The sequence below is a fragment of the Enhydra lutris genome, unplaced genomic scaffold (assembly GCF_002288905.1).
Source record: "Enhydra lutris kenyoni isolate GAN:26980312 unplaced genomic scaffold, ASM228890v2 scaffoldscaffold43, whole genome shotgun sequence".
NCBI lineage: Eukaryota > Metazoa > Chordata > Mammalia > Carnivora > Mustelidae > Enhydra > Enhydra lutris.
This window is the reverse complement of record NW_019154127.1, coordinates 467,573-495,173: the sequence shown is the minus strand read 5'-3', so window position 1 is coordinate 495,173 and position 27,601 is coordinate 467,573. Positions and strand designations below refer to the sequence as shown.

General features: G+C 41.0%; 1 protein-coding gene across 2 annotated transcripts in view; it reads right to left on the bottom strand.

Annotated features, from left to right (window-relative positions):
- The window catches only part of LOC111155784 (BTB domain and CNC homolog 1), a 43,322-nt gene extending 24,675 nt beyond the window's left edge, over positions 1-18,647 (bottom strand). Inside the window, exon 1 of one of the 2 annotated variants that reach the window (XM_022516183.1) lies at positions 18,554-18,647. The gene's annotated coding sequence lies outside the window, so the exon portion shown is untranslated. Of the gene's footprint in view, positions 1-12,940; positions 12,998-18,553 lie in introns of those variants that run through there. The other variant, XM_022516182.1, reaches the window with a different exon arrangement.
- Positions 18,648-27,601: the final 8,954 nt, after the last annotated feature.

Here is a 27,601-nt window from a genome sequence, read left to right as displayed (position 1 = left end):
AATGTGAACATTCCTAAAGGTATTTATTTGCAATAACTCTTCAAACAAAAACTACTTCCTAGTCAATTCTCATTTAACCATAATATTCAATTAATGAGAACGATGATTTCCAAAACAGTTGTTAGCTGAGGGTGCGTGTGTGGGGGGTGTGGGGGTTGATGTGGTTGGGCATCAGTTGGACATCCCATACGGCAAAATGGGCAACTGAGTTGGCCTTTATAGAAAAAACAATACTCTTCATCTGCATACATCTTCATCTAAGGAAGAATTCCTTAGAACCACCCTCCCCTTCTCTCCAGTGGCCATTTGTAATTTCTACCTCTTTCTCCTTATTGCTTCTGCCCACCACCAACTCCATCACACTCTATCAATGACCTTTACCTCACTCAGTTTCAGGTCAGGGTCTCCAAAGGCTCAGAAGACAGGAAACTTCCTCTTAGCACACCATCCTTCTCAGCTCCCTCCTAAGCTTCAAGCTCCCCTAAGCCAGTTTCTGTTACAATCTACCCAAGATACCTAGCGTTTGAGTGTTCTTCTACAGTTAGGTGCACCTTGTCTTCTACTGTTCAAGTAGATGGCAAAGACCAAACAATATTGTGTGTGTACACCTTTAGTTCTTTGTCTTTCCTTTTGAAGCCTTTATATATTTATATATTAATGCATAAATAAATACATAAATAAGTTTGCTTTTAATGTAAGGTAGAGATGCCCACAGAAAAGTGTCTTTTTAAAAAGAAGGGCTTTTCTTATTACCATTTCCAACCTTGAAAGAAGCTTAATATCAAAAAGTCTGTGGGAAGACCTGTACCCCTGGGGCAAAGAATACATTATACATTAATAAAAAAAAAAAAAAAAAAAAGTCTGTGGGAATTTAAATCAGAGACAATAATTTAAGTCTACATTCTTTCCTATATTCTCAGAGCTGAGTCATCTGCCAGGAAGAGTAACTCAGTTTCCAAGAATTGCTATTTTCTTTACGTTTTTGCAGATCTTAAACATCATACTTGCTTAAACATATCTGATAACCCCATTTTCTAAATCCATTCCTCTTATGAAAAAATCCTAAGTATGAATAGATGAGATATATAAATGTGTAGATCAAAAAAAACTGAGTGAAAATAGAAAACAAAACAAAAATTTGAGTAAGTAGCAGAAGACCTTATAAAAGCTCCAAAACATGGATGTTGTTTTTAGAGGACTTTTACAATAACATATGGGAAAATGACCTGGAAATCGATGTTAACTATGTGACTAAAGATGCCACAGCTTTTTTAAGTCACTGAGCCACCCAGGCACCCCTGCCGCAGCTTTTTTAAAATGAGATGTGGAGAATGGAGAAGGTGAGCAAATCACTAAAATTTGTGCAGCTCGTGGTTCCATCCCTGCTTCCACAAAGGGAAAGTTGGACTTTTCTCCACTTACTCTTCCTCATATTAAAAATTATGCATTTAATCATGGATCTTTTATTGTATTTACTTGGTCTAATTCCATATCTGAAGTGATAGAGCTAAAGTTAAACATAGAGGGGAGACATCTGAACGGTTAGAGAAGTGTGAAGACCCCCACAGACTCACCAACTAAGAGGTCAGAAACAAAAGGTTTTTTACTTCCCAAGTCAACAAATTCAACTTTGATAATTCTGGATAGTACATTTAAAATACCTTGGAAAGGAATAAAGGAAGAAAAAAAGAATTAACATAGGAAACCCGAGCTCGAGAACCAAAACAAGAATAACAGACTCCACAATTATACCTTTTTAACTGAAAAGAATTTAAGAAAACAAAGCAGTCTTTTATTTGCTTATTTGGGGGCTACTTGATCCTTAATAAGACTGTTATATCTCAAGTGAAATAGATCATCTTATGAAAATATGAACTAGCAATTAGAATTGGCCCACACCAATAAAGCTAATTTACTGAAAACATTCTTTATCATGTACTTGTCAGTCACTACTTTCTGTACCAACATTGAGGTATGATTTACATAGAACTGCAATATTTAAAGTGTACGGTTCAGTGAGTTTTTTTTTGTTGTTGTTTTTTTTAAAGATTTTATTTATTTGTCAGAGAGAGAGAGAGGGAGAGAGAGCAAGCACAGGCAGACAGAATGGCAGGCAGAGGCAGAGGGAGAAGCAGGCTCCCTGATGAGTAAGGAGCCCGATGTGGGACTCGATCCCAGGACGCTGGGATCATGACCTGAGCCGAAGGCAGCTGCTTAACCAACTGAGCCACCCAGGCGTCCCGGTTCAGTGAGTTTTGACACGTGCATATGGGCATTAAACTACCACCAATAAAGATAAGAAATTTAAAAAAAAAGATTAATTTCATCACTCCAAATTCCATATGCCCCATTCTGCTCTCTCCTTTCCAGTCCTCCTAGCTCCAGGTAACAAAAGATTTGATTGCACTGTAGATTAGCATGAATTTTCTATGATTTTTATATAAATAGAATCACACATTATGTCCTCTGCTTCAGATTTCTTTCATTCAGCTTAGTGACATTCATACTGCATACATCAGATGTTTCTCTATTGCTGAATAATATTCCATCGTATGACTGTATCACTCTTTATCTAGTTAACTACTGATGGACTAGTCTAACAAAAATGGACGTAACTGCATTGCTTCCAGTTTGGGACTACTGTAATAAAGCTTCTGTGAACGTCCAGATGGACATATACTTCATTTCTCTTGGGTAAATAAATACCTTAGGAGTAGAAGAGCTGAGTGATATGGTAGGTTTATGTTTAACTTTTCAGAAATTGCTGAGCAGTTTTCCAAAGCAAGTGTATCATTTTGAACTGCTCCCAGCAGTGCACAAGTCCAGTTGCTCCACATTCTCAGCAATCCTTGGTATTCAGTTTTTTTAATCTTAGCTACCCTAATAAATGTACCGTGGCATCTCAGTGTGGTTTTAATTTGCCTTTCCTGATGGCCACTGATGTTGAGCATCTTTTTATGTGCTTATTGGCCATTTGTCTATCTTCTTTTGTGAAAATCTGTTCAATTTATCTGCTCATGTTTAGTGGGCTGTTTTCTTACTGAACTGTTAAAGCCAGCAGAATTTTTATTAGGATTGCAGTGACTCTATATACCAATATGGGGAGAACCAAAATCTAAATTGAGTCTTCTCATGCACAAACATGGCAAATCTCCCCATTTACTTAGATCTTCTTTCAGCATTATTCCGGTGTTTTCAGTAAAGAGGTCTTGCATATCTTTTGTTATAGTTACTCCTAACTAGTTTATGGGGCTTTTTTGTAGTTACTATAAATGAATCTGTTTATTAAACTTCATTTTCTGGTTTTCTGCTGCTACACTATAAACATAAAATCAGTTTTTTAAATATTGACCTTGAATTCTGCAATCCTACTTAATTCACGTATCAGGTCTTAACAGTTGTTTTGAAGATTCCTTACGAGTCTCTATGTACCATAATCATGTCATCTGCAAACAGAGACAGTTTTACTTCTTTCTCATCTTTATAGTTATTCTTCTTCCCTTACTGCAATGACTGAAGAGTGACAGCGCTGAGAGCTGGCATTCTTGCCTTATTCCCTTATAAGGTAAGTTTTTGATAATTCACCATTAAATATTATGTTAACTGTAAGTTTTCTAAGATGAGCAACTGATTGGCAGAAAAGGAGGTGTGGTAGTTACTATCCCAGTTAACTTCAGGCTCATATAAGAAACTCAAAGGGGGCGGGGGGCAAAGAGTGAAAATTCCCCAAAATTCCCCAGAAGAGTGAAATTCCCAAACCTCCTCTAAGGGCACCCTTTATTCCTACACCACTTTCTAAGTATTCACCCAAGGCATCCAAGGATCCCAAAATCAGGGGCTGTAGATAAGAAGGGCACCGAGTGGTTATCAGAGGGCACACCCAAGACTGAAAGACACTGTCAGAACCATACAAACATAGCGCCTTTCTGCTCTAGAGATCACTAGGGCGGACAGAATAGAAGAGCATTCTGTAGTTCAACGACAAACCCTGGCAGCTGGGCAAGGTACTTTACATCTCCTGTCCTGTACATTTACAGCATTTCCTTTATTTTTAGGTAAAGTAAGGACAAGAATACTACTTTCTATTGGGAGGATCGAATAAAATAATACACATAATGTTTTTAGAACAGTGCCTGGCACATAATGACTGCCCAATAATTACTGTATAATTAATTATATGTTAGCTATTAGTTGATTAAATGTTAGTTATTATTTGAATCTGATGCTAGAAAGGTTTTTTGAGTGGCATAAGGAGACACTGAACTCTAGTTAAAGAAGTGTAACAGCATACTACTTAGCTTTCCAGGGCCTCTGCATGAGAATATGGACACTTAACTGGTTTTCAATGTTCGAATGACAAATAGCGGAAGACTTAATTATGGTTATAAAATGGGATATAGACATTGTTAATCTTGACAAAATGAAAGTAAAATGAACAGGCTGGGAGATGGAATCAGAAAGAACTGAAAGGAAAACTAGTCTTTCTATATGACTTACAATGTTGAGTCAAAAGATACTTCAAAAAAAAAAAAAGGTACTTCCTTAGATGAGTGAGACCAAATTAAAAAATAAAACAAATTCTGGGGTTGTAGAGGTGACCAAGAACAGAAATGAAATAATAGATTATAAATATAGGTGGGGTGATGGTGGAAGCAACAAAATTAATATCCAGAGTAAAAGGAAGTCAACAGATAATATATTAGGTCCATAAACTGAGGTCTAAACGTCTTAGAGATACACAGGTAGCTACCAAAAAAATTGCACAGCAGAAATGGGTAAAGATGAATATTATCCACAAAGCAGAATTAGGGGTGGGATGGGGTACAACAGATAGGGTTGCTTCATGATAAATCTTTCCGTATTTTTTAAACCAAAAACATGTAATACTTTGACTAAGAACATAAACTTAAAAGATATTTAAATAGTAAACAAAAATATTAAAACATAGTTAAGTCTAAATTGTTGATAACTTGGTTGTGAGACTTAAATTTTTTGAAGATTTTCCAAATAGAAAAGAAATCTGACAAGAAAATCAACCTTTAATTAACATTTTACATTATTTTGACTAAACTAGGAGGTGGGAGGGTAAGGAAATATAGCAAGATTTCTTACTTGGGAACAATGTTATACATATGGTTTAATATTTTATACTGATAGCAATACCAACTGAAACAGATTCTTTAAAAATCTTCTAAAGAAATGAACCGTTGAACTGCCAAACCACTAGAGCCTTACAAAATCTGATGAAACTTATTTCCACCAAGAAAACTACTCACATAATAAAATTTTGCATTTGCTTTTAGTTGAACTGATAAATGAAATCAAGAGCAGTTGCTTTGAGAAGACGAGTAAAACTGACAAGTTTCTACAGTCTCACCAAGGAAAAAAGATGAATACAGAGAATTCCCATTATCACACAGAGCATACTATAATGGCTCTTCTCCCAATGCCCTTCCATCTACAATAAAATTCTCTACTCCCCTTCATAGAAGTCCTCAAAAGAGCCATTTACATCCTCCCTATTTTCACTTCCCTCTCTTCCCAATTTCACTTGAGCCCACTAAAACCAGGCCTTTCCCCCTCCGTTCCATGGAAACCACTGCTAAATGGCAAATTTTCAGTCTTCTTATACAGCATCTCAGCAACATTCAACAGGTTGATCATTCTCTCCCTGAATTCCTTTCTTCGCTTGGCTTCCAGGATACACAATCCTGATTTCCTACCTTGCATGGCAGCCACCTATCAATTTTCACTGATGGATTGTCCTCCTCTTCCAAATCTCTAAACGATGGAGAGCCCAGGGCTTAGTCCTCAGGTATCTCCTCTTCTTTGCACACATTTCCTAGGTGAACCCATTTAGACCCAAAGTAACAATAGGATCACTCATGGACTTAATGGTATACTCTCATAATTATATTTGGTCTAATCTCAACAGCTCTCTTGAACTTCATACTCATGTATCTAACTGCATACTCAAATTACTACTTGTATATCTAACAGGCATTGTACATTTAACAGCTCCAGAAATCTTGGTTCCCCCACCTCTAGTTAGAATGTATGTCAAGATATTTACAATGGTTACATTTAGGTAATTTTTGTTTCTGCATTCAAATTCTTAACTATAAATACATGATACTTTATTACCAGAAAAATGAATGGATAAAGAAGATGTGGTTCATATTTACAATGGAATATTACTCAGTCTTCAGAAAAGATGAGTATCTACCATTTACACTGACAAGGATGGAACTGGAGGATATTATGCTAAGTGAAATAAGTCAATCAGAGAAAGAGAGTTATCATATGGTTTCACTCATATGTGGAACACAAGGAATAGTGCAGAGGACAATGGGGAAGGAAGGGAACACTGAAGGAGAAGAAATGAGACAAAGACAAACCGTATGAGACTCTTTACTCGGGAAACAAACTGAGGGCTATGGAGGTAGGTGGGGAGGATGCGCTAACCTGGTGATGGGCAACAAGAAGGGCACATGATGTGATAAGCACTGGGTATTACACGCAACTTATGAATCACTGAATATCATATCAAAAACTAATGATGTACTGTATGTTGGTTAATTGAATTTAAATTAAAAAAAGAAAAATATTAAAATAGATAACAACTATAAACAAAGCAATGTAGTTTCATTTTAAAATGCAGTTGACATTTATTTCATTTGTCTTGAAGGCTCCCAAAGAGGCAATTCCAAAGAATGCCAAATACTTTTTCCTCCTTTATAATGGATATTTCCTCCAGTCATCAGTGGTACTGGTCTGTTACTATGTGTGAAATTCATGGGCAACTCTACAATAGAGGAGCCTCCCCTGGTATCTTCACAGTAATTACGAAAGAATACAGGAAACTATATAGGTCTCTAAAATAAAGGATGATTTAATGTGGAAAAAGAGAACTTTGTACAGAAAATAAGGAGGAAGGATGCATCAAGTCAGGTGTAGCTATTTAAACAAGGGCAAATGTGCATCCATTAGACTTCAGTAGGTAGCTCCTAACCTATTTTGTCTTACAAAGGCCTTTAAAAGGGATAAAGAACTAAACAAACACACAGAATTATGAAACGCTGAAGAAAAGTCAGTTTAGATTATTTTAACACTGCCAGCAGAATAACACTGGAAAGAACAGCAGTACTAAAATACAATTAGAGCTTTGCTGGTATTACCCACCAGGTGTGTGCTCTTCTGTGAGCTACCTGACTTCATGCTTCAGGTTTCCCATAAGAAAAACACTTACTCTAAGGATCGAAGGGTTTGGTGCATTTAATAGCACAGTGTTTGGCACAAGATCATTATTATTTTATCATTATTACTGCCATCATTATGCAAGTGACCAACAGAAAACTGTATTTTAAAAGGTTCTGCAAACCCAAGAATTAAGTTACAAAAGGCGGAGACCCCTGTATCTTGGAAGAATAAAAATTTAGTAAACTTAAGATCTCAACAAGGTAAAAAGAAATCTTTAAAACTAGAAAGTATGCTCAAGATAATTGCCAGTTGCACAGAACTAAAGCATTTCTAATTAAAAGAACACATTCATCCAGTATGACCTGCTTCCCCACTTCTGTTACAGATGCAGAAACTGAAACCCTGAGGGGGTCAGTAACTTAAAGGCTGTAGAGGTCTTCTACCCTCACATCCAAATAGTACATTCCAATTCACATGCATGACCTAAGTGACACATGTGTGCAGGTTTTCTTGGGGTGGTGGGGGACAGGGTGGGTGAAAGTGAAAAGGGATGGAAGAATAAGGAAGAGAGGGAAATGCCTCAAGTATCCTGTGTGTCATGAGAACAGTGTTAGACTAAAAGGGCATTCAAGAAATAGCAAATTTCCCTTTATTATTCAATACTGATTAATTAATTTCTGATTAACACTTCTTAGGGGGCACCAAGGTGGCTCAGTGGGTTAAGCATCTGCCTTTGCCTCAGGTCATAATCCCGGGGTCCTGGATCTAGCCTCAAGTTAGGCTCCCTGCTCAGTGGGGAGTCTGCTTCTCCCTCTCCTTCTCCTTCTGTGCTCTCCCTAATAATTAAATAAAATCTTAAAAAAAAAAAAAAACACTTCTTGGATTACATAAACAATCTCATATATCATTAAAAGGAATCTGACATTAAACTATGCTGAACTAAAGTCAAAAGTCTATAGTTATACTCAACTATATATGGAAAATTCAAGGACAGAATGCTATGAGGTATTTCACTAAAAGTTACTTTTCATACAGAGTATTAAGTGTTTATGTCCTACAGTCAAATGAAATACTATAATTTCTTCATATGTCATTTTGTTTTCAAACTATAAAAAGCATAACCATGATCCAAATTATTCACTTCTGATTGCGTAGAGGAAGTCAAAGTCCCAAAGCTAGATCAAGGTCAAAATGACTCTGTAGATCTAACAGTTAACACATATAGTACGTAAAGTAACTTGGCGGGGGGGTGGGGGGGGAGACAACAACAAAAAAAAGTGCCTTCAAATTCCCAACCCTTCCTTAAACATCATCTTATTCCAACTCATAATAAATGTGAGTTAAAGAAAAAAAAAGGGTTTTAAAAAGTTATCAATTTTAATTAAATAAGGCAGCAATTATAGGGGAACAATTAGAATATTACATGAATCACAGATCTGAAATTTTTTTTAATTAAGTAAGGGTATGAAATTGAAATGCTTTATTTAAAAATAACCTGATCCACTAATCCCTGACAGTCACCATAGTGCTACAGTATCTCAATACATTAACTTGGAAGTCAAAATTACCATTTCTAAACGGGGATATCCAAGCTGTAGACTTTCCACCTAAACCCTCATAGCCACTTTCCCAAATACAATAATTATAAGATTTTGTCAAATAAGTAAATATGAGGCCTATAAAAAAAAAAGCTGAAATATTTCTCAGTGCAAATATTATTTAAGGAACACTAAGTAGATAAATATTATTGCTTTTTACCTAAGATAATTATTTTGGCAGTATATATAGTCTTTCTAAATTCTCTCTAAAAAATTAATACCATTTCAAAACACTAACCATCTGTATCACAGCCTCTTAGTTATTATTAAATAGGAAAAACTATTAGCAATTAGCTTCTACTTTGTGAATTCACAATGCTATTTGTGTACTTATTTATTTGCCTTTCACATACCATGAAGAACACTATATAAACCTAAAGTGGCCTTATTCATGAAGTCCCAAAAGAATAACTAATGAACTGACCACAGGATCACCTTACCCCCTACTAGGGGAATGTGTGTGTAGAGGGAACAAGATGCTCCTGTTTGTAATTCAAGAGTTTGGGTTCCAAAGAATCCTGCCCATCCAAGTGGGCATTCTTTTGAATCAACCATTCTATTCAAGCCACTCTAACCTCACCACTCAGGAGAGCCACAGATATCACAGGAGAACATGCCCTGCAGATTAAGAGAGAGAGAGATTCTCTTGGTATAGATACAATCAGAAACTACAAAATTTAATTGTATATTCTCCTTTCCCCCTTAAGAAATGACAGAGAACTTTAGAACTGTTGGGAGTATTGAAAGAAATAGATTTAGATTACTTCCATAGGGTTTTTTCTCTTTTTTCTTTTCTTTTTTTTTCTTGTAAAATGGGCATTTTGTTTTTAATTTTTAAATATTTTTAAATAAAATTTATTTAATCTGACTGCAAAGGTTAAGACTTGACCATGGTAGGAAATATAAGATGATAAAGGGAGGGGGGAGTGACCTAAAATTCCAAATCCAGAGACAACCACATTTTCTTTTACTATTCAGAAGTATGTGTCTGCAACCATAAGAGACTCTTAATCTCACAAAACAAACTGAGGGTTGGCGGGGGTGGGGGGTAGGGAGAAGGCTGGTGGCGTTATGGACATTGGGGAAGGTATGTGCTATGGTGAGTGCTGTGAAGTGTGTAAACCTGGAGATTCACAAACCTTTACCCCTGGGGCTAATAATACATTATATGTTTATTAAAAAATTTTAAAAAGAAATATATAATATCCAAAATATGTAAGTAATTTATACAACTCAATAGCAAAAATAAAATAAAAAATTTAAAAAAAAAAAGTATGTGTCTGTTTGTAGTGATGGGTTAAGCAGCAGGCAAGGATGGTACCACTGATCACCCAATACCATTCATCACCTCATTTTCTAACCAAACTCTGATTATGTTCACAAATCTACTTTCTCCCTGAGGCTATGTGTTTCTGGGGAAGCAGGTCCCAGTACCAACTAAGACGAATGATGACCCATTTAAGCTAATCGTGATGGTCTCATTTCCCTTGATATTGACTCATTTAGGTATGGGCTTATGTAAAACGCTGGCCCATGAACAGAGAGAAGGTCAGGATGGCATCTATTATAAGGCTTTTCAGACAGGTTTTACTTAAGAGACATCCCGTGGGGGGAAAAAAATAGTCCTCTCCCAAGACACTTAGTCACTGATTTACGACAATTGAACTTACAGCAGCCAGCCTGCAGCCATAATAGGAACTAACCATGAACAAAACAAAGATACACACTGCATCTTCAAACTTTTCCTACTGACATTTTTTTTAAATTCATACAGACACAAACACACACCCTTCCTGACCCAACTTCCCCCCACTAAAATCCCTCTTCTCTACTCTTCTTCAATGCTAAACTTCTCAAAAGAGATATCAAAACAAACTGTTTCCTCTGTTCAACTATGCATTCATCATTGACATTCCTAAGGCTTTCCTGATTTCTTAAAACTTAGGTTCCTACATTCTATGGCTCCCAGGCACATTCTACATGTTGCTACTACGGAAAGTAATACATGCTATAGTAATGGTTTGTCTACTAGACAATAACTTGTTAAGAAGTTCTATACTACCAATATCTATAGACGTTCCTGGCATAAAAAGGCATAAATATTTGTTTCCTTAATCAAACATAAACCCAATACCTAATACAAAGGCATACCACAAATGCTGAAATGAATTTACCAACCCTACTACTTATACACAACAAAAGCTGATTATGTGTTTGTGTTTAAGTTTAGGGAGAGGAGTACCATGCACAGAAAGATAAGAGACCAAAGTGCCTTGAAACTTACAATCACAATTATTCTTTACTCTCCAGAGATAAGAAAGCTGCTCAAAGTTAGCGGAGTACAGGAACAGGGCAAGGGCCTGAGAAGCAAATGCAGGAAAGCAAATCTCTGAGTTCCCCTGCCGCCAACCTGCTCCAGAGAGGAAAAGGTGTCCCAGCCCTCCTGGGGTCTGGAACAGACAACAAACCAGGCCAATGACAACAGACATGCCAGGAGGGGCAAAACACATTTTTTAAAAACCCAAAGAACTATATCGAGAGTTTGAACAGAACTTGTGACAATCCTTTACCACAAAGAGACCATTAAATAGGCCAAGTTAGAGTAGCTACAGACTCATCCCTATCATTTCATTTGATTTCTCTAGATAAAGGCTGGGAATGAAAGTATGTAACCCTATCAGGCTAAGCAAAATGCTTTTCTACTTCAAAAGTCTTCCACTAATGTGGAAAAAATGATTTAAAAAGTCAGTGAATATTTTCATTCACCTTCTAATTAAGTGATAAATCTATCTGTAGGAGAACCCTGAACCATGCTGGGAATACTCCTCAGAAAAATTGAATAAATAAGGAAATGTTAGGTTCTTTGAAAATGAAAAGTGTCTTGGGCCAAGATATGATAACCACTTTACATTTCTGAAAAATAATATTTAAGTGAAAAATACACACTAATGAAATCACTGATCTTACTGAAAACCACTTACTCTAAAATGACAACCTAATAATTATAACCTCATAAATTTATTCAAAGACTAATAAATCTTTTATAGACATATTTTATAACAAACTCTCTGATGGATAATTTCCTTCACTGATACAGCTGACTTCCAAAAGATGGTGGCACACCTTAAAGGAGGAATAAGGCATTAGGCATAGGAAGACACCAGTAAATAGGAAGCTGAGTGGGTGCATATCACCATTTCTTCCACAGGACCCTAACAGTTCACCTCTGAGGCCAAAACCCACTTCCCCCTTGCAATCCTGGAGGCAGGCAAGTCAGTAAAAAGATCAATGCGAAAAAAAGGCAGGAGAGAGGGGCAAAACATTTCCCTCGCTGCACTATTTAGTCTGTTACCATGCAGGTGGGATACTGTCAATGTCAACTGTCCACTCCATTATATGAAACACTTTTAAGTATAATTCCATGTTAATGGGAAATGGGGAAATGGATTATAACTGTCTACTGAAACTCTGATCCAATCTAAGTAACAAAAAAAGTGAAAATAACTTCATCAGATAGAAGCTGGGAATAACTTTATTACAAAAATATTCTTTTGAATACTTCCTAAGTTTCCACAGCATTAAGAAAATTATTTAGTTTTTAAAAGAACATGATTTACACATAGGTTCAAATGCATTAATGTAACATTTTCTAAACTGTGCCAGTGCTGAGAAAGGAACCAGCAGCCTGCCAACTTCACAGCATGCCTGCACTGTGCTCCTACAACAGTCATTAACAACCAAGATCCTGTCAACTCCTATTTCTTCCTTATGTTTGCTTTGGGGCAATTTTTATTACCCCATTAATATTCTCTAAACTGTCCCTGATCCTAAATACAACAAAGAATCTGTTCTAAAGGAGTGAGGATATGACGGAAAAGTATTAGATACATAAGAGGTCTAACATCTGGACAATCCAAATTACATTTTGCTCAATTCAATTCTAAGTCAATTACAAGATAAAAAAGAAGTCACAAGACGAATTTTCTTTCTGTCCCAGTAGATGAACCAAAAGAATGACTTAAATTCAGCAGCTTCCCTCTATACTCCTATAAATAATGAAAACAGAAAGCAAAATTTTAAATGATCAGAAGTTTCAACTTACACATTTAACATAACTTAAGAGGTACAGCACATGTTCTCACCTTCACTCTTTCAAAAATTCCCAAGTTTGGGGGCGCCTGGGTGGCTCAGTGGTTTGAAGCCTCTGCCTTCAGCTCAGGTCATGATCCCAGGGTCCTGGGATCGAGCCCCGCGTCGTCGGGCTCTCTGCTCAGCAGGGAGCCTGCTTCCCTTCCTCTCTGCCTGCCTCTCTGCCTACTTGTGATCTTTGTCTGTTAAATAAATAAATTAAAAAAAAAAATTCCCAAGTTTGAAAACCACAGGACTAAAAGGAATCCATACCATACCACCACTGCAGCAACCAACCAAAAGTCTGCAACACACACAGCCAAGGCACATTCAATGTTCCATGGGAGATAAAACAGAAGATAGGTATCTTCAACATCAAGAAACTCACACTCTGGGGCACCTGGCTGGCTCTGGTGTAGAGCGCATGACTCTTGATTTCATGTTGAGTTCAAGCCCCACGCTGGATGTCGAGATTATATTCATACATAAATACGTAAATAAATTAAAAGAAACTCACACTCTAGCCTAAAGGATGGTTAGAATGCTTGACACAACCTTTCTGAATGACCTACAGGTGTAAGAAGCCATATGATAAACATATCCACTGTTTCTTATGGCTAATTTTTCTATCTTGGCATAGCATGTCATTTCAGGAAAATACAATACTTAGAAGTAACTGGCAGGTATATTTACATTCCAAACGTTCCCCAAAAACTGGTTGGGAGTAAGAATTAAGAAATGAGTCTGCCCTGGGACACCTGGGTGGCTCAGTTGGTTAAGCAGCTGCCTTCGGCTCAGGTCATGATCCCAGGGTCCTGGGATCAAGTCCCACATCGGTCTCCTTGCTTGGCAGGGAGCCTGCTTCTCCCTCTGCCTCTGCCTGACACTCTGTCTGCCTCTGCTCCCACGTGCTCTCTCTCTCTCTCTAACAAATAAAATCTTTAAAAAAAAAAAAAAAAAAAGAAATGAGTCTGCCCTGATATTAATAAGCAAGGAGGGAGTGAACAGGTTACTAAACCTGCCGCACCAGAGTCCTCAACTATTACATACAGAATTGACTAGATGCAGAATGGAAAGTGTTTTTATTTCTTCAAAAGCCAACTCCAACTAACTGGTGATGACCACCTGCAGGCCTTTGCTGAGATGGTTAGATCCTTTTAGAAAAAAGCCACATCCTGTGTTCCCTGCCATCAGAAGTTGGGTGTTTGAGTTCCTGCTACTGACTTAACATCAGAATGTTCACTGGGGCTGTTTTTCCAGTAGTAGCAACGTGTTGCACATCCACATGCTCTCTTCAGTCTTCCTGATGAGCAATGGTTGCGATTCAGTTCAAAGAGACTACAAACTGTGGCTGTGTAACAGAGCACTTCCCTGATTGTGAACAGATAGTAACACCTCACATGTATTAAGATGGAGCCAACACTTAATACATATTAATGCATTTATTGTCCAAAGAGTCTCTAGGATATACATTCTATCACCATCATCATCCCCATTTTGAAGATGAGAAAGGGAGGCACAACTAGGTGAAGCAGCTTGCCCAAGGCTTCAAAGCAGGTAAGTACGAGAGCCAGAACGTGATCCGGGGCAGCCTGGCTCCAGATCTCCCACTTTGACCCACTTTGCTTACTGCTTCTCTGTCAGCTGCACACTGACTGAACCTACAACTTCAGTTTTGTTAATGCTATCCATGAGTAAGCCAGAAGTCTGGGTTTCACAGTGGCATAAGTCTATTTCATCTGCACTTCTGAAATGTTTAATCTCTTCAAGGGGCCTGGATTCTGACAGAGTGCTCAGTTTACCCATACCTTCGGTGTGGGTAGATTATTGGGCATATTTTTTTTTAAATCGAAAGTTTCATTAAGTCATCTATTCCACCACATAAAACAAACCCTCCGGGACACCTGGGTGGCTCAGTCAGTTAAGTGTCTACCTTCAGTTCAGGTCATGATCCCAGGGTCCTGAAATCAAGTCCCATATGCGGCTCCTTGCTCAGCCAGGAGCTTGCCTCACACCTCTGCCTGTTCTGCCTGCAGCTCTCCGTCCTTCTGCTCTCTGACAAATACATAAATAAAATATTTAAAATAAATAAGTAAATAGATACATAAATAAACAAATACAACCCTCCATTTAACAGAACCCTCAAGAAATGCAAGTTTTCAGATTAAAGCAATGCTCCCATTAACAGAACATTAGAAAATTGTTAGTAGCTGATTCGTAACACCTAAGTCTTGGAGAGATCTCTACAGTGAAGAGAACTTCTGACAACTGGTCATTTTAAAGAACTTCGCAATCATTATTCTAAACATTATTTCTCACAATACAGGAGTGTAGAAGGCACATGACCTACAAGATTTAACTGTATCTTAGCATACTCAGAAATTGATTTTCTAAATACACACATTCTCCTAAGGGGGGAAATTCCACTTCCCAAGTGATTTACTGAATATGTAGTCTTTTTTTTTTTTTTTTTAAGATTTTGTTTATTTATTTGACAGAGAGAGAGAGAACACAAGCAGGGGGAATGGGAGAAGGAGAGGCTGGCTTCCTGCTGAGCAGGGAGCGTGATGTGGGGCTTGACCCAGGACCCTGGATCAAGACCTGAGCCTAAGACAGATGCTTAACAACTGAGCCATCCAGGCACCCCTGAATATGTAGTCTTATTAATCCTTACTAAAACAAATGTAAACTTGGTCCCCCAAAAATGACTTCAAGGAGTAACAGAACAAAATAACTTTTAAAAGAATTTGTTATATCCAAGTCATAATCCAATGTGTAAATTATCTTCAGGTGCTCCCACTGCACCCTTTTCCATATTACTACACTTCAGATCGCATATATTTAACAAACCAACCAGCTGGCTTGTTTCCAAATTCAAAATACATGGTATCATACGTAAAGAGCAACTCTGAATTTTTTTATTTCCATTCCTGATATCAACAATGTAATAAATTTACATTCAAGCTTCAAATCTTTAAAGTACAGCATAAAAAAGAATAAAACTACATATGCAATAAAAATTAAATGAATATTAAGAGTATTCGGAAAGAATGGTAGCTCTTAAGAGGAAATCAGAAGTTTGAAAAAATACTCCAGTTGCGAAAAGAATGATACTGGCTGCGGTTAACAAATTCTTTATGTTCCCCAATAGTAAAAGAGGAGCCCGTACCCACATTTTATATCATGTATGTACTCCTATTTATCTGTATCCTGAAGCTTTCTTGTTTTACATAAAACTAAAATTTTAAAAATCAAAGTTTTATTATTTTCTTCCAAATGAATCATCTGGCACTTCACCTTGAAGATCCTAATACTTATTTTAAAAAATTCATGTTTTCTAATCTCCTATAGTCTCAAACTTAGAGCAACAAAATTAACCACTTTTCCATTTACAAAATGTTTTAAGTGAATTACCATCAGTAAGAATTGGTCCTTCTTTTGACCACAGGTAAGGGCCAGTCCCTACCCCCCCCCAACTTCCACATTTTCCATTCCTAAACTTTGTTAATAAGGGGGCTGTCTGGTGAGCTTGGGTCATTTTTAAAGCAAGAAGTAATGAACTAAGATGTAAATACACTCTAGCACCATAACCAAGAGAATGAAATTTGTATATATATGGTTTACTTTTCATTAGACAGCTCCTTCTAGACTTGACCCAATGTGACCTGCCAATTCTATTCATACTCTCCCTTACCCTTGTCTCTCCACCAGAAACTACTACTGTATGCATGAAGAGCCAAGGGCCATGAAAACCAAGAGGAAGTGTCCTGTGTTCTCATAAAGAAGTTTTTATGAAGAACAAATTTAGTTCACTTTTTGAAATGTATAAACCACATAACAACAAAACCACAAGAGGGAAACAAAAAACTAAGTACAGTAATGGTAGTAAATATTTTTATGACAATCCTATTATTAGGTTACCCCTAGCTGTAAATTTCTCGCTCAGTTTTAGCTCTCTCCAGCACAAATTCATTCTCAGGCAGTAGGTCATGAGGCCGCTCTGTGTTTAAACACAACCTCAGCACCACTTGGCCACTTCCTAAGACTGCTGTTGCTCTTCACCCACTCATTACCTGTATCAAAACAGACAACCCTGGCTGGGTCCCCTTCAGCCCTCTGAAGCAACCCCTCTTGAGCGCTCCTTGGCCTTTTATGGTGGAGGCATGTGATGAGCATATCTGCACCAGCTGTTCTTAATTACCTCTCAGGCTGGGGTGAATGACTCAGCAACCCAACTTTTTTAGAGTCATCATCCTACCTTGTTATCCAACCAACATACTGAACAATGGTAAACCACCAGACCCAGCCATATTAAACAACAATAACACACCATGCAATGCAGTCACTAAACCAAAGCCATCCCACTCCAAGCTGACTCACCAAGAGTCCTTTTCTCCCCAGGCTTCTTTAGCCAAAGACAGAAGTGGCAAGTGCCTTCAAGCCCAACCCAGCCCAGCCCTTGCACCACTACCCAAGACCAGGAAGAAGCCAGCTTGCCCACCTCTTTCCATTTCTCTGCTTGACCATGTGAAGCGCTCAAGTGCTCTGTCACCAACACGTCCGGTGTGTCCCCCCCCCTTATGTTTCTGGACGGCTCTAAACGCAAAGCCTCCAAATATGAGGAGCGTTAAAGTATATGAACAAAGACCCAGTAGTGGCATCCACCCTGGGTAACAGTCCCAACACTGATACGGTTCTCCAAATAGATAAGCATCCCTACAAAACAGCCTTTGTTCCTTCAAGCATCGCACAGCAGCTTATTTTTCCCCCACACGTCTTTCACAATTACTACTACACTATACCTTAATCAGCCCAAGTTTCACGCAGAAGGCTCGCTGCACAAAGGCACTCCGCACAATACTACTCAGTGACATAAACCCGCCGCGCAAGAATGAGAAAGCAGTGGCACTCGTGTTCCCTTAGACAAGCACAAAGCTGGTGCCTCGGCGGCAATCAGCACCCACCCTCACCACACTGTGGGAGTCTTAATTACAACGTGTGGGCAAAACTCCAACAAAGGGAGCTCTGCGATGTCCGGTCCTCCAAACCCATCTTGGCTCAACCCAGCCCCGCAAGGTGGCATTTCTGCTCCAGCCACGACCTCGGCCATTCTTAACGTGACTCCACGCGCCGCAGACACCCAGGCCGGGCAGACCGGACGCAGGCAGCTCGCGGGACGCGTCGGCTGCTGAGCGTGGTGGGAGGGGGCGGGAGGACAACACGGAGCCGGGGCCGGCCGCGCGGGCGGTGCTGATGTGTCACACGGTCCCGGAGGGCCGGGCTCGGACCCGGGCGACGGAGAGGGGGCGGGGGACCGGGCGCCCCGCGGCCCCGGGCGCTTCCCCGCCCCACCGCGCCCACCGCGCTCGCCCGAGGGGAAAGTGCAGCGCGGGCCGGTAAACAACAGCGCTGGCCGCGCGCTCGCAGCACCGGGCGCAAGCAGGTCGCCCCTTCCGGCCGCCGAGGCCACTTCCAGGAAGAGGGGCCGCCGCCGCCCCCCGCCCAGAAGGCCGCCGCCCGCGTCGCCGGCCCGGCCCGCGGGCGGCCCCTCACAGGCGGGCAGCCCGGACCGCGCGCCGCCGCGCGGACCCTCCCGGGAAGGACGCGAGGAACGCCGAGCCACTCACCAGAGCCGAGGCGCCGCGCGGCCCGACTGACTGCGGCGAGCTAGCCCAGCGGGCGGCGCGGGCAGCGGTCAGGTGACTCACTCCCTCCCAGCGGCCGGCCGCCCCCTTCCCTTCCCCTCCCGTCCCCTCCCCTCCCTTCCCCTCCCGTCCCCTCCCCTCCCTTCCCCTCCCTCTCCCTCCCTTCCCCTCCCTCTCCCTCCCTTCCCCTCCCTCTTTTCCCCTCCCCTCCGCCGCCGCGGCGGCCGCCGCCACCTCCCGGTGTCTAAACCCCGCCTGCCGGAGGCCCCGCCCCGTGGGTCCGCCTAGCGAAGCCCCGCCCCTCCAACCCCGCGGCGCTAAGCCCCGCCCCCGCCGGAGACCCCGCCCTCACTCGAGGCCTCAATCAGCGGGCTGCGGCCCGCGGGATTCCAGCTGCTGCGGCGGCTGCAGCGGCTGCACTCTCCCGAGGCCGACGGGAGAGGTCGTGGGCAGGAACTGCGCGGGCCCGGAGCAAACCTCCCAGGGACGGCGGCGGCAGCGGAGGGGCCGGCGCTCGGCTCCCCTTTGCTAGCACAGCCGGCCGCCTGCACGGAAAAGCCACCGAGGACCACCTCCTCCTCCTTCCCAAGGTTGCACAGAAAGGAGAAGGCTGACGGCCTTCTGGACCCAAGCATTGCCAGGACGCTCGGAATTGAACGAAGCTGCCAAGAGCCCAGACAGAGTCCCACAGACAACAGGAGGTCCCTCCTCTACCATCCCTTAATGGTGGCTGGGCGCCCAGGTTCACAAGGTGGTATTTGAGCTTGCTGGTAGGACGTTATCGAATGCGTTCAGGATTTTGTAGAAAGCATCTGGCAGCCCTACTTCTGCTGTCTGACAAAGAAAATAAGGGCATCCGCCTAACAGGTGTTCCCCTTTAGGCCGTGGCTGCCAGGAAACTTGGAGCCAGGTCCAGCGCCCAGTGGTGTCAGCCAGGTCAGCTCGAGCCCTGGTCAGGCTTTCCTCCTCCGATGCTTATTCTGGTGTTTATCCAATTGTCAGTTTTAAAACTATGTCCCAAGCCATTTAGCACCTCTGGAGTGCAAAGCACTGTCTCTGCGAAAAGATACACACGAGGCAAAGCCCAAGCTTATCAATCTGGAGAGAGAACTGAGACTGTGCCAGCCAACCTGATTGGAGTTGGAATTGTCTGTGCAAAGGGATTTTGCTGTTGGCTTTGAGTTCAAGCGAAGAGAGAGAGGAGATGGAGACAAATTGGGGGCTGAACAGCCGCAGCACAAGGGTGTGGGGACTCATTCTTGAACAGAGGAGGACAGCCCTGGAGCTCCCAGGACAAAAAAAAGTTACCAAGATGATAAAGTCAGGTATTATAACTAATGTGACTGAATGTGTACTCACAGGTTAGGGACAGCGGAGTTTCATCCAGAATACGTGAGAAAGTGACAAGTGCAAGGAGTCAAGTGATTGACTGTGACTTCAAATCAGGGCAGGGGACGGCATTGCATTGGATCTTAACTGGGAAGAATAGGGCTCTGCAGCGTGCAACATGCTCTTAGTCCAGAGGTAGGAGGCAGATGGCATTCCAGACTGCCAGAGTTCACAGTGGGGTACAAAGAAATGCTGAGAAATGAGGAAAGAACACAGACCATAAAAGGATTTGGGTTCTTCCACATGTGAGAGTTTTTAAGTCTTCACTCTCCTTCTACCTAAGCCAATGAAATTATGTTGTTCTTTCCTCCCACACTTGTACAGTTTTTTTTTCTAGATGAAGAACAGATCTTCCACTTTGGGAGGAACTCTTCCTCCTTTGAATGACAGTGGTGATATTTTCTAGCACAACCTCTGATTTGCTTCATTATTTGAAAAGTTTTACAAATGTGGTGAGGAGACCAAGACAGCTAGGAATGACTCTCCAATTTTAGTGTGAGAATCTCTGGGTGCTTGTAAAATACAAATGCCTGGGTCCTGCCCCAAAGATTCTGATTTCACGGGTCTGCATTTTTAATAGTGACACAGGTGGTCTTTAAACCACTCTTGAGAAGTACTGAGCTAAAGCTTATAGTGTGTAGTAGGGACAGGCTAAAAATTAAATTAAATAAATTAAATGAAATAAAACCAGGTCAGAATGGGCATCATACACTGTTCTTAGAGTTTGGCCTTTGCTCCATGGGCTGACGGGAGTGCGTAGAGGTCTCTAAGTCATACGATTCTTTCTAAAACTTTTTTTTTTATTTGACAGATGGAAGTCACAAGTAGGCAGAGAGGCAGGCAGAGAGAGAAGGGGAAGCAGGCTCCCCGGCTAGCAGAGAGCCCGATGCGGGGCTCGATCCCAGGAGCCTGGGATCATGACCTGAGCCAAAGGCAGAGGCTTTAACCCACTGATCCACCCAGGTACCCCAACTCATATGATTCTTTTTAGAAGCTAATTCCAGAGAACTTCATTCACTCCATCTCTGTTGCTTTAGCTCCTTTAGTCTTTAAAAACTCATGTACTATCCAGGCAACAACGTTTAGGGGAGGGGATCAAAAAATAGGCTTTAAACTGCAGATGATTACCAAGATAAATAAATATTGGTGTCACCAACTTGAAAAACAGCCAGTTGACATTTCTTCCCTCCAAAGGGATTGTGATTGAAACTATACCTCCCCTGTCCCTGATGGGGAGATTTTCATGGAAAATGAACATATTTTATTAGAAAACAAGGAGGACATCCTGGAGCAGCATAGACGAGCATGCCCTCATGTTGACCTGACATCTGAAACAAAGAGGAAAGGGATGTAACCTCTGGCTGGAGATGTGCACAAAGTCTAAGATCAAAACAACCAAAAAAGGCAGATGAAGGAGAAAAAAGAAGACCGTATTGGAGAAGAGCTCTGTGGGGCAAGACCCAAACTGGTGAAAGTGGTGCTGCCCAGACACCAGATTTAATGACAACCAAAGTGGTTCAATGAAGAATCCCAGCACGGAAAAATTCTTGTGCCTCCAAAAGCCAATCAGAGGTCAGAGTGGACTAACAGTGGCTGTGAAATTTGTGTCACCCTCCTCGTCAAGAAAGGGAGTTTCTTTTTCATCCCCTAATTTGTAAGAAGAATCACAACCAATGATCAGGGCTTAGAGGGAAGTTCAGCTCAATAAGGGAAAATATATAGAAAAGACTTTCATCTTAAGCCTGTTTCAAGCTCCCCGACCTGACACTTAAAATTTCCCACCATTACAGACTGATGGTGCCCCAAATTTCCCTCACTCTGTGGCATATATTTATATAATGAAGTAGAGAAAATGTTATTCTCTCGGAAGGTCATGCTGGACAGTGTACTTATTATATAATGAATGAATGAATGAATGAGATTACTGAAGTTACTAAATGTTTGATGCAAATGCTTTCCTGTGGAGCCAATGGTGTTTGTGCATGTTGCTAAGTCAGAAACAGCACATAGAGAGCCTTCAGCCAAGGTCACATGCCTGCAAAGAACAGAGAAAAATCCAGCCCGATAGCTTTGTTATATGTATTTGTTGATGTTCACATCAAGGACTATATAACCTTGGCTCTTGATCTTTTATCTTTAAAATTCATGCAAGTATTAAATTCTACTCCATAATAATAAAAATTTCCTCAAAATTAAGGATATATATGTGTGTGTGTATATATATATATAAATGTGTGTGTATATATATATGCACATATATATATATATATATATATACACATATATATATATATTTAGTAAAAGTGACACAGTTGGTAGAGGGGCTGTATTTTAACTCACCTCTGGCCTATATCATTTTATTCACCTAGAGCAGTGTTCTCAACAGAGGCCAGTTTTACCCCCCTAGGAAATATTGGTGTTGATAAGGAAGGGAGGAGATGCTACTGATATCTAGGAGATAGAGGCCAGAGATGCTGTTAAACACCCTACAATGTACAAGACAGTCCCCGTGGATAAAAAAAACTTAGTGAATAAGCGCACTTCATTCCCCATTCACAACAAAGAATCCTCTGTCCCGAAGTGTCAGTAATGCCAAGGTTGAGAAGCCCTGAGCTAGTTGTACTCATGCTCCAGTGGGAGAAATGTGTATATATCCTTGATAAAGATAAGCCACTGAATTTTCTGTAGCTTCCTAGCAACCAGATTAAAAAGGAAACCTGATCAATCAGGACTGAGCTAAATGGGGGTTGGACTGAAGTGACCACAGTGAGAGAAAAAAGTACTGAAAGCCTAGGGAAGAGAAAATGAGCACAGCCGTGAGGATCCACCCACCCCACCACCCGCATCACACCAACTTGTTCCCCAGGCTGGGCTGCTTTAGGTAGGAAGCACTTTGGAAATGGAGTAGAATGATGGCTGACCTCTAAGATCTGAGAGCCATAAAAGGAGACCTATTGGATCAGAGGACAGATAAGTATAGTGTCACAAAATCACTGGGTTTTCACTATTGGCCACTCCAAATTCCCTCTCTAGCCTTCTCTACCCTGCTCTGTGTTGCAGGACAAAGATCTCTAGGCACAGAATCCATGGGTTCCCCTGCTGCCTCGCTTCTGGTTGTATTTGGATAGTGGGAGGCATCAATAGGAACATAGCTGTTTCTCTGCCAGGCAATAGGTTGGCTGTAGCCATAGTCCTCTACCAAGACCTCAGTTCTTGCCAGGCAAACTTCTCCTAGAGCTATAGAAAAAGCAGCATCATTCTAGGAGTGAGAGCTATACCTCCCCACCCTGGATAGCCCCAGGGTGCACCATTATCCCACTATCCCTTAGTGGGTTACATGTCTTCCCCTTTATAAGTGGTCCCATATGTTTCTTGCCAGTTCCCTGACTGATTCACCAGGCCAAGACTTGCAGGTAGCCAGAATGAATATATGAACACATATCAGGCGCGGGGGAGTTCCTTAAAATCTGAAGCCAAGAAAAGGGAGAACTAGAGGCATAAATAGAGGCACATCTCTCATGCTGCCCAGAGGGGAGGGTGCACTGGCCAAGGATACAGTGTTTTCTTCCCGAGTACTATTTATTCCTGAGTACATCGTGAGGAGAGAAGCCACAGTCTACTGTGGTTTGGTTCCACGAGACTACCATTAAGGTCACCCCACTCACATCCCTCTTTGGTTTCTTTCTAATGACTTGGCTTCACATACATTCACATACACTGAGATTGGTTGGTGAACATTTGGTACGCTTGCTGGCAATATTCTCACAGCGAACTAATAAATGATCTTGGCGGTCTTCTTCCTGTCTCTGCAGCTTAGGGCGAGCGTGCATCCAAAGGATGGATTGACATTGATGCATCAGCAGCTCAGCTTCCTGCATCTGCCAGTTCAGAATGTGGGACATTTCACAAGGCAAAGCCCAGCATGGCTTGGTCCAGGTGCTGGCTACTTCACAGAAACACTCTGTATATTAATTATTGGTGATTTCAGGACTGACCTTTAGACCAGGGACAGTTTATTCCCACTCACTTCCCTTTTCCTAAATCCCTTTTTGGCAGACATTGCTAGTTGTCTACCCAATCCCCCTTCTTCCTTCTTCCTTTCTAACAGAATTCTAATTGTGCTCAATAACACTTAAAAACACCACCCCAGACTCCATTAACCATGTGACCTAGCTCTGTTCAACCAGATATAAGTAAACATGCACTTTATTGAACGTCCAGGAAAGCTTTTACTTGCGTGATAGCAGAAGAGCAGATCAGCTGGTATGCACTTTTACCCTCTGCTCTCCCCATGAAAAGACTGGAGGTGCAGGGGCGCCTGGGTGGCTCAGTGGGTTAAAGCCTCTGCCTTCGGCTCAGGTCATGATCCCAGGGTCCTGGGATAGAGCCCCACATCAGGCTCTCTGCTCAGCAGGGAGCCTGCTTCCCCCTCTCTCTCTCTTCCTGCCTCTCTGCCTACTTGTGATCTCTGTCAAATAAATAAATAAAATATTAAAAAAAAAAAAAGACTGGAGGTGCAGCTCTTTTCTTTCAACCTTGAGGATGAAAACCACAGGCTAAGGATAGAAGAACAGGAAACTAAAAGGAAGCTCAGGTCCTTGATGCCTACCCTGAGCAGCTGACCAGCCCTGGTTGTGAGGTTTACTTTCTAATTGTCCCAGAGGAAGTAAACCCTATTTGGTTAAGCTTCAGGAGTTCGGTTTCTATTACATGAAGCCAAATGCATTCTCAACCGATACCCCTTCTGCACCTCAAGGCTTTGACTGGTCCCCCGGTATCATTGTGTTTAAACGCATGCGCTAAGGACCCCTACAGGCATGCGTCCTAGGTTATGTGGGAATAAACGGACTGTTATGAACATACACAACCTGGACACGTGACCCTGGAAGCTGGCAAATGAATGGCAGTCCGTAGCAGCATAACAGTGTTGAGAGTAGAAGGGCAAAAAATAGATCTTATTTATGAAATTTGAAGAATAGTATTACTGACTTCAGGATTGCCATCTCCTCTTAGATATAACTAGGTCACAAATAAGAAAACAGAGATGCAGAGAAACTAGTAAAAATACTCGGATAAAATTCCAAGAAATGGCTCTCTGAAACATGGGGCAGCTGTCAAATGGGGGGGGGAGTTAAAATCTTTCAAAACAATTTCATGGATTTAAGCTCTGCAAAAACACTAGGAGGGCATAAGAAATTGCATGGAATTATTCTGATCATTTAAATTCTTCCTCTGTTATTGTGCATTTTATAACTAAATAATCAGAAATCTGCATCATAATGAATAGATTACATGAACTAAAAGAGGCAGACCCACTTAAAGCAGCCAAAATAAAGAAATATATGTTAAATCCGCATCTATCCCAACCAACCCACGTTGGGCTTAGGGGAAGCAATAGGAATGAAGAGATGTTGAATTCCAGTTAGTAAAAAAAAAATCTTCTTTGTACTAATAATTTGAAAATTTTACCTCAATAAAAGGTGGCTTTAGAATTAATATTAAGCTTAGAATTCTGAAAGCATCAATTTAAATTGATTAGAACACTAGAAAATTGCCTCCTGGCTATATAAGATTTCCAGAAGAAATACCATTGGGAATGTTTTTTTTATATATCCCTCAGGATAAACAAGAAAAGGAAACCGAGGGCATATCTCTAATTAGCTACATGTGCCCCTTGGGTTTCTAAAAACAAGCTCTAACATAATTTGATTCTTTGTCCTCAGCAATGAGAAGTCAAGCATAAAGCCATTTGCAAGCACCACATGATGTGCCGTAGAAAGGAGCAAAAATAATCATAGACATTTCCATCAGTCTATTTAATAGACAAAAGTCCATGTTTCTGTTATCGTATCCAGATAAATCAGGCTTCGCCTTTCTTACTTCTTTACTTGGTGCCTGAAATCCCTTGGAGATTAATTTTTGGGGATGAAAGTTTTGTATATTCAGAAGTTCTCTGTAGAATTAAAGTTCTGTCAAAGGGCGAATACAGTAAGCCACACTCAAGGACAATCACAATCACTCTAGAGAGAATAAGTTTATAAAAATACAGCAGATAAGGTTCAAATATGTCTTCGTGGGGAAATGGGAGGGGGTATCTAGAATAGGAACCATGAAGTCTTAAGAATTTAAAGGGTCTTAAGATGGGGCCAAGAAGGGCAATAGAAAGGCAAGAACGCTAAGCAGTAGGACACCAACTGAGACTAATTCGGAATTATTGTGAAGAGCTAGTGCAGCTTTTGGAAAGTGTTATCTATTCATTAAGATTTTCACTATAAACCCATCTCTAAGTATGAGATTGAAAATAAGATCCTCGCTGGAATGCCTGGGTGGCTCAGTCCCTTAAGCCTCTGACTGCAGCTCAGGTCATGATCTCAGGTCCTGGACCCAGCCCCCCACGGCCCCCCTGCAGTGGAGCTCCACACTCAGTGGGAGTCTACGCCCGCCCCTCCCCACTCCTACTCACAGATGTGCACTCTCTCTCTTTCTCTCAAATAAATAAAATCTTAACCCCCCCAAAAAAAAGCAAAAGACGATCCTCAGAAATTATAAATTAATCAGTATTAGTAGAAAAATTAAGGACAGCAAATAGAAAAGCACAAGCAGCAGGAAAGGTTCAGATACAACTATCTTAATCATCATTAATATGCTAAAGCTATGTGTGCATTTCATACTTGATCATTTACAGGCCATTTTCATAGATTTTGTTTCATTTGATACACTACCTTCTAAGGCAGATAAAACAGAGTATCTGATTTCTAAAATGAGGAAGCTGAATTTGGGGGCCTAAAGCTGGTAAAGGTTGCCACACAGTGCTTTGGGCTCCTTAACCAAAAACCCTTTCCTCTACCTGAAACAGTTTCCCTGAGGATCCCACAAATAAATACAGATAAATAAACTTGAATCCATGGAGCTCAATATTGTCCCATTGCATTGAATTATATGCATGTTCAAACCTTCATATCGCACAATGTGCAGCGATACCCTTTATTTTTCATGAAGTATGATTTGTGATACTTAATCACAAATTTCTAGAAAATTTGTCTGTCAACTCTCTCTTGCAGTATGATTTGTAGGGAATTTTTTTTTAAAGCACTTTTACCTGTAATGATCAAACATGGCCTCTCTGGAGGCCTCCTGGGAGGGACTATGGGACAAGCCAGGGATGGCCTAGATTAGAAGCTGCTATCGGAATCACCAGGTCCAGAGGCTAAGTGTTTTTATTGGAATTGAGTACTTTAGTCCAATTCAAGTTGACAGGGAATCATTGATAAGACAGTAGATGGAACACAAATTAACATAGGCTGGTTTGGGAAGGAATTTTGTCCTCTTGGAGAGGCACTTCAGTATAGTGGGGACAAGCATGGGCTCTAGAGCCAGACTGTCTGAATCCCAGTTCTACTACTTTCCCATTTTGGCTTGTTTCTTCAACCATAAATGGGGGTTATGCTAATATTCATTCCTAGCATCGTTGTAAACATTACATGAGCTAATATGCAGACAGCCTTTAGAACAACACATAGTATAAGTTATGTAAGTTTTAGCTTTATTATTATGGAAGCCAAAAATATTCAAGAAAGCTAACCACATTAAAAGCAATGGAAAAGCAGAGATCAGGTCTTGCCCAGCCCCAACTTGCTGATT